Source organism: Chiloscyllium plagiosum, unplaced genomic scaffold (assembly GCF_004010195.1).
Source record: "Chiloscyllium plagiosum isolate BGI_BamShark_2017 unplaced genomic scaffold, ASM401019v2 scaf_2509, whole genome shotgun sequence".
Taxonomy (NCBI): Eukaryota; Metazoa; Chordata; class Chondrichthyes; order Orectolobiformes; family Hemiscylliidae; genus Chiloscyllium; species Chiloscyllium plagiosum.
Genome location: NW_025214473.1, coordinates 26,092 through 32,412, shown reverse-complemented (window position 1 = coordinate 32,412; position 6,321 = coordinate 26,092). Strand labels below are relative to the sequence as shown.

Genomic DNA, 6,321 nt, shown 5'->3' with positions numbered 1-6,321 from the left:
GAGAATGATCAGTGGGAGGTCACTGTACATTGGTACCAATGACATAAGAGAGAAGGATGAAGTCCTGATGAGACAATATTGCAAATTAGCCTGGAGGATAATAAGCAGGTCCTTGTGGGTAGTAATATCTGGATTACTCCCGGTGCCACATGCTAGTGAGAGTAGGAATAGCAGGGTAGAGTAGATGAATGCATGGCCAAGGATCTGATACCGGGGAGAAGGATTCACATTTTTGGATCATTGGAATCTCTGCTGGGGTAGAATTGACGTGCATAAGAAGGATGGATTACACCTGATTTGGAAGGTGTCTAATATCCAAGCAGGGAGATTTGCTAGTGCTACTCAGGAGGCATTAAACCAGTGAGGGAGTGGGGTGGGGGTAAACCTAAAGAGATAGTGAAAAAGGAGGTAAGTCTGAGACTGATACAGTTTAGAAGTTAGACAGGCAAGGCAGGCAAGGGCAAGGCACAGAATGAGGTAGGACTGACAAGGTACAATAGACAATCGGTGCAGGAATAGGCCATGCTGCCCTTTGAGTCAGCACTACCATTCATTATGATCATGGCTGATCATCCACAATCCGTATCCTATTCCTGCCTTATCTCCGTAACACTTGATTCCATTATCTTTAACAGCTCTATCCATCTCTTTCTTGAAAGTATCCAGAGATTTGGCCTCCACTGCCTTCTGGAGCAGAACATTCCATAAAACCACCACTCTCCGGGTGAAGACGTTTCTCCTCAACTCTGTTCTAAATGGCCTTTCCCTTATGTTTAAACTCTGTCCTCTGGTTCTGGACTCACCCATCCATGGAAACATGCTTCCTGCCTCCAAGAGTGTCCAACCCTTTAATAATCTTGTAGGTCTCAATCAGATCCTCTCTCATTCTTCTAAACTCAAGTGTATACAAGCTCAGTCGCTCTAATCTTTCAACATATGATCATTCTGCCATTTCGGGAATTGACCTCATGAACCTACCCAACACTCCCTCAATAGCCACAATGCTCTTCCTCAAGGATAGGATAGGATATTGAAGAAAGTGTTTGGAATACATTCCTTTATTGATCAGAGCATTGAGTATAGACGTTGGATGGTTATGTACAGGACATTGGTTAGACCAGTTTTGGAATATTGTGTGCAATTCTGTTCTCCATCAATCGGAAGGATGTTGCGAAACTTGAGAGGGTTCAGCAAAGATTTACAAGGATATTGCCAGGGTTTGAGCTGCAGGAAGAGAGCAAAAAGGCTGGGGATTTCTTTCCCTGGAGCATCAGAGACTGAGGAGTGACCTCCGTAGAGGTTTATAAAATCAGTAGTAGCATGGATAGGGTAAGCAGATAAGGTCTTTTCCCTGAGTAGGAGAGTCCAGAAGTAGAGAGCATAGGTTGATGGGTGAGAGGGGAAAGACATAAAAGGGAACAAATTTGACCGAAGGTTCTGTTTAGTGCTGTTCATCTGTGACTCACAACTCAGTGGGTTTCGGTCTCTTCAAAGATAAATCTTAGTCTGTTTTATTTTAGTAAAGCTACAACATTCAGGAGTGCGACGGTTTATTTCTTTAAATACACATCTTATGATACTTTGATTAAGTTTTTTAATATGAAATATAGGTACTAATTTATTCTAGAGTAGTGTTTTGTAAAGCTGTAAGACTGTGTGCCTTTTTCTGGGTCTGTGGTCTGTTCAGGTGCAGAGATGGCCATTCTTACAGTGATGTGCTCTTCCTGTTGGATGTAGGAGATTAAGGAAAGTTTCAGTGATCCTGATTGTCTGCAGGAAGTGAGGATGCAAATCCTGTAGGATTTCATGGACCAGATGGAGCGATGGTTAAAGATAATGAAAAGTTTACCGGAGCCGGGGGGTGTGATAGGTGGCAGTTTCAGAAAATTAGGAAAACTGCCGATCCAGTCAGGTAGATGGATTTCCTCTCGGAAAGGGAGGAGCGGAGGGTAAGTAGTGCAGGAGTCTCCTGTGGTTATTTCCGTCTCAAACAAGTGTGCTGTTTTGGAAAGCGTCGGGGATCACACTGTCCGGGGAATATCGCACTGACAGCCAAGTATCTAGTGCAATGTGAGGTATATCAGGTTCCATGTGATCGATGGTAATAGGGGGCTCTCTAGTCTGCAGCACAGACTGCAGTTTCTGTAGCTAACAGTGAGACATCAGAATGCCCAGCATCAATGTCAGGCTGACTGGTCGATAGTTCCCTGGCTTGTCCTTACCACCTTTCTTAGCCGCACCACGTTAACCAACCTCTAGTGTTTTGGCATCTCACCTGTGATAATCGATTATACAAATATCTCCGCAAGAGGCCCAGCAATCACATTCCTAGCTTCCCACTAAGTTCTCGGGTACATCTGATCAGGTGCTGGGGAGTAACCAAGCTTTACGGGTTACAAGACACCCAGCACGTCCTCCTCTGTAAGATGTCGACATCTATTTCCCCACATTCTATATTGCCCATGTCCTTCTCCACAGTAAACACTGATACAAAACATTCAGTTAGTATCTCTCCCATCTCCTGCGGCTCCACGTGTAGGCTGCCTTGCTGATCTTTGACGATCCCTATTCTCTCTCGAGTTACCCTTTTGTTCTGAATGTATATATAAATACCCTTGGGATTATTCATAATCCTATTTGCCAAAGCTATCTCATGTCCCCTTTTTGCCCTCCTGATTTCCCTCTTAAGTATACTCCTGTCTTTAATGCTCAGGGTTTTTTGGGATTTTTGGATTGGAATGCAAAATATTACATTTTGATAAAACGAACGAGGGCAGACTGACACTAATTAAAAACAGGGCCTCGAGTAGTGACATGGAACAAAGAGGCCGAGGGGTTCGGGTCTTTCACGTCTGTCACATGTAGACAGGGTGGTTAAGAAGATGTCTAGCACACTTGCCTTCATTGCTCAGACCTTTGCGTACTAGAGTTGGGACATTATTTTGGATGTTGGGGAGGCCTTTTCTAGAATTCTGTGTCCAGTTCTGGTCATGCTGATATCGGGAGGACATTATGTAGTTGGAGCGGATTCAGAAGAGATTTACCAGGATGTTGATGGGAATGGATAGTTTGAATTATAAGCAGAGGTTGGATAGGCTGCGACTTCTTTCACTGGCGCGCAGGAGGCTGAGGAGTGACCTTATTAGATGTTTCTCAAATCATGGAGGGGTGGTATCAGTAATGTGAACAGCAGGTGTCCTTTCCAGGAAGGGACGCGATTCAAGACTGGCTACATACCTTTTAAGGTGACAGCAGAACGGCTTTAAAAAGGCGTTCGGGAATTGTTTTTTAATTTTTGTTTAGACAAATGGAATGAACTATCAGAGGAAGTGGTAGTTGTGAATTAAAATACAATTTTAGGGTGGCACAGTGGCTCAGTGATTAACACTGCTGCCAGGGCCCCAGGTTCGATTCCAGCTTTGGACAACTGTCTCTGTGGGACTTGCACATTCTCCCAGTGTCTGCATGGGTTGCTTCCAGGTGCTCCAGTTTCCTCCCTAATGAGAGAGCAGCCTATGGTCTGGTAGGACAATGCTGCCTTTACCTTTTACATAGTGATGCCACTGTGTCTCTGGGATGGGGAGAGGGAATCTGAAGGTGGTGGATGGGACACCACTCAGGCACAGTGCTTTGTCCTGGAGGATGTTCACTTTCTTTAATAGTGTTGGGGTCTGCACTGATGCAGGCAAGTGGAGAATGTTCCAACACAATCCTGATGTGTGCCTTATAGAGAGCAAACAGGCATTGGGGAATCAGGGGTTTGGGGAAACTGAGGTGTTCTCCTTGTAGCAAAGGCAATTGAGAGGAGCTGTGACAGAGGGGTTGAGAAAAGTTACACGTTATAATAATAAAACTTATAACCATCAGCTCATTATACAAGGATTACAGGACACACAGTAAAGGTTTGGGAAGATTCAAAGGAGAACTTTTATGCAGCAAATGGGATTCGGATGGAATATAATACTCACACACAATGAGAATATCCAAGTCCTGATGAATTGAGTAATTCAATCAGAGTTAGGTGTTACAATGACTGAGATTACCATCTGAATGTCCACCTGCAGTATCCTGTAATACAAGTTTATGAAATCCATCACTGTCAGTTCAGGTTAGAAACTCGCACCATCCCCTCCTCCTGGCCCAGGATGACTGGACACATTACCCCTTGTGGAGGTCAGCAGTCAGTTCAGGTGGAAATCTATGTGAGTTTCTAGGAGTTTCCACCTTGGAATTTCATGTGATTGAACAGGGCAGATCTTTGACACATGGGACAGAATATTCCAAGAGTCAGTGAGATGTGGAGAGCAGGATTTGCTTCTTTTTTTCCTTCTGTGCTGCCGCTGTGCCTCATCAACAAGACATGGGGAGTGAAAGGCTCATGCAGCTCGATGGGCACGTTGCCTCCACTCTGAACAATGGGCAGCAAGCTCCTCCCATAGAGTATCTCTAAAAACAGAGTAACTCTGCATGCTTCACACTGCCCAGTGCTCCCAATAAATGTTTAGAAGGGGGGAGGGGAACTCCTGGAAAAGGCATAACTGTAAAGTTCTAAGAGGATTGTGAAGAGAGAGAGATGCACAGGAGAAGGGGGCAACAAGATGGAGTATAATTTGGGAAAATGGGAAGTTGGTCATTTTGGAGGGGATAATAAAAGAACAGAGTGCTATTTAAATGGTGGAAACTGTAGAAAGCTGCACCACAAAGGGACCAGGGTAATTGTGCAGTTTGGAATTCCTGGTGTTTGAGATTGCGTAGATGTCTGATCAGAAGGTCACCTTGGGGTTACAGATATGACAGCAAAGTTGTGAAGTCTAGTTCTATCTCAGACTGCACCCAGTGAGAGGGAGGGGCTCAGCAGTAAGGGAAAGGAATTTGTAATAGCAACTGAGGGTAATGGATTTAACCGTAACAATGTCTCTTTGGAGGAAATTGCAGTGGGAACGTGATAAGCAGTTTGGTAACTGAGTAACAGTGGAGCAATGGAGAGGGATGGTGGGGAGGGAGAGCTGGGCATTGTCAGTGTACATGTGAAACCTCACACTGTGCTTTTGGACAATGTCACCTCCTGGCAGTGCGTAGGTGAGAAACAGGAGGGACCAAGGATAGATCCTTGAGGGACACCAAATACAAGAATTCAGAAAGGAAAGGGAGAGTGGAGATGGAGCAGGATTTACAAATGATGGTGAGGTCAAATGTTAGTTTTTTTTTTGCAGAATGGATGAGAAGAACATAACCAGAAAAGACAGATAGACAGAACAAGGAACAATACCTGTGAATTGGCGAGGGGGAGTGATGAGGAGGAAACAGAATTGGAATGTCTGTAGTTTAGCGAGACTAGTAAAAGATCAAGGTGAGCTCTGATAATGCTTGACAAGAGACTGGAGAAAGCTGTAAGTTTGGGACAAAAATCAGGAACACCATGTGAGGCAGTATGTCTCGGTGGGCTAGTGGGAGGGAGGGAAGCAGCAGAGGCAGCTGATCGGATTGTCTCAGTCTTAGTGACAGAGAAACTCAATGTGCTCCTTGCTCTTGTCGTTGGAGGGAAGGATGAAGGAGACAGGATGATGGACAGTGTTTTACAAAGAAACAAAACCAGGGTTAGTGATATTTAATATGAGTGAACAAACCTAATATATTTAACTTTTATCCAGAATATTAAAATGTACAACTGAAGTTCTTGCTCGCATCCCAGCTCGGCAGATGGTGGAATCTGAATTCAAGAAAAAAATAACTGGAATTAGGAATCTCCTAATCTCGAAAAAATCCTGCCAACCTGACAGTCGCCCAACAAGCTACTCACTGTATTAATCACTGCAAAGTCTCAACACAGGAATGAAACTGGATGGACCACTTGGCATCTAACAAGGCATTAGGAAATACAACCACAGAATCAGCCCTCCTGACTCTGCAACATCCTGCTCACTAACATCTGTTTTTTCTTTGTGCCAAAACGTGGCGAGCTGTCTCACAGACTAGTCAAGGACCAGCCTGACATACTCACACTCACAGAGTAATCCCTTACAGATAATGGCCAGACACCACCATCACCATCCCGAGATAGACAGTGTGATGATGGAAAAGCACAACAGGTCAGGCAGCATCCAAAGAGCAGGAGAATCGACGTTTCGAGCCTAAGCCCTTCATCAGCCTGACCTGCTGTGGTTTTCGAGCACCAGACTCTTGACTCTGATCTCCAGCATCTGCAGTCTTCACTTTCTCCTGAAATCTCTGGATATGTCCTGTCCCACCAGCAGGACAGACCAGGCAGAGGTGATGGCACAGTAGTGTACACACAGGAACCATTTGCCCTGGGAGTACTCA

General features: G+C 44.8%; 1 long non-coding RNA gene across 2 annotated transcripts in view; it reads right to left on the bottom strand.

Moving 5' to 3' along the window:
- The window catches only part of LOC122547906, an 18,449-nt gene that overhangs the window by 10,837 nt on the left and 1,291 nt on the right, over positions 1 to 6,321 (bottom strand). For both annotated transcript variants that reach the window (XR_006311119.1, XR_006311120.1), the window contains exons 2-3: positions 5,628 to 5,710; positions 3,969 to 4,068 (exon numbers count right to left, since the gene is read on the bottom strand). This is a non-coding gene — a long non-coding RNA (uncharacterized LOC122547906). The remainder of the gene's footprint in view (positions 1 to 3,968; positions 4,069 to 5,627; positions 5,711 to 6,321) is intronic.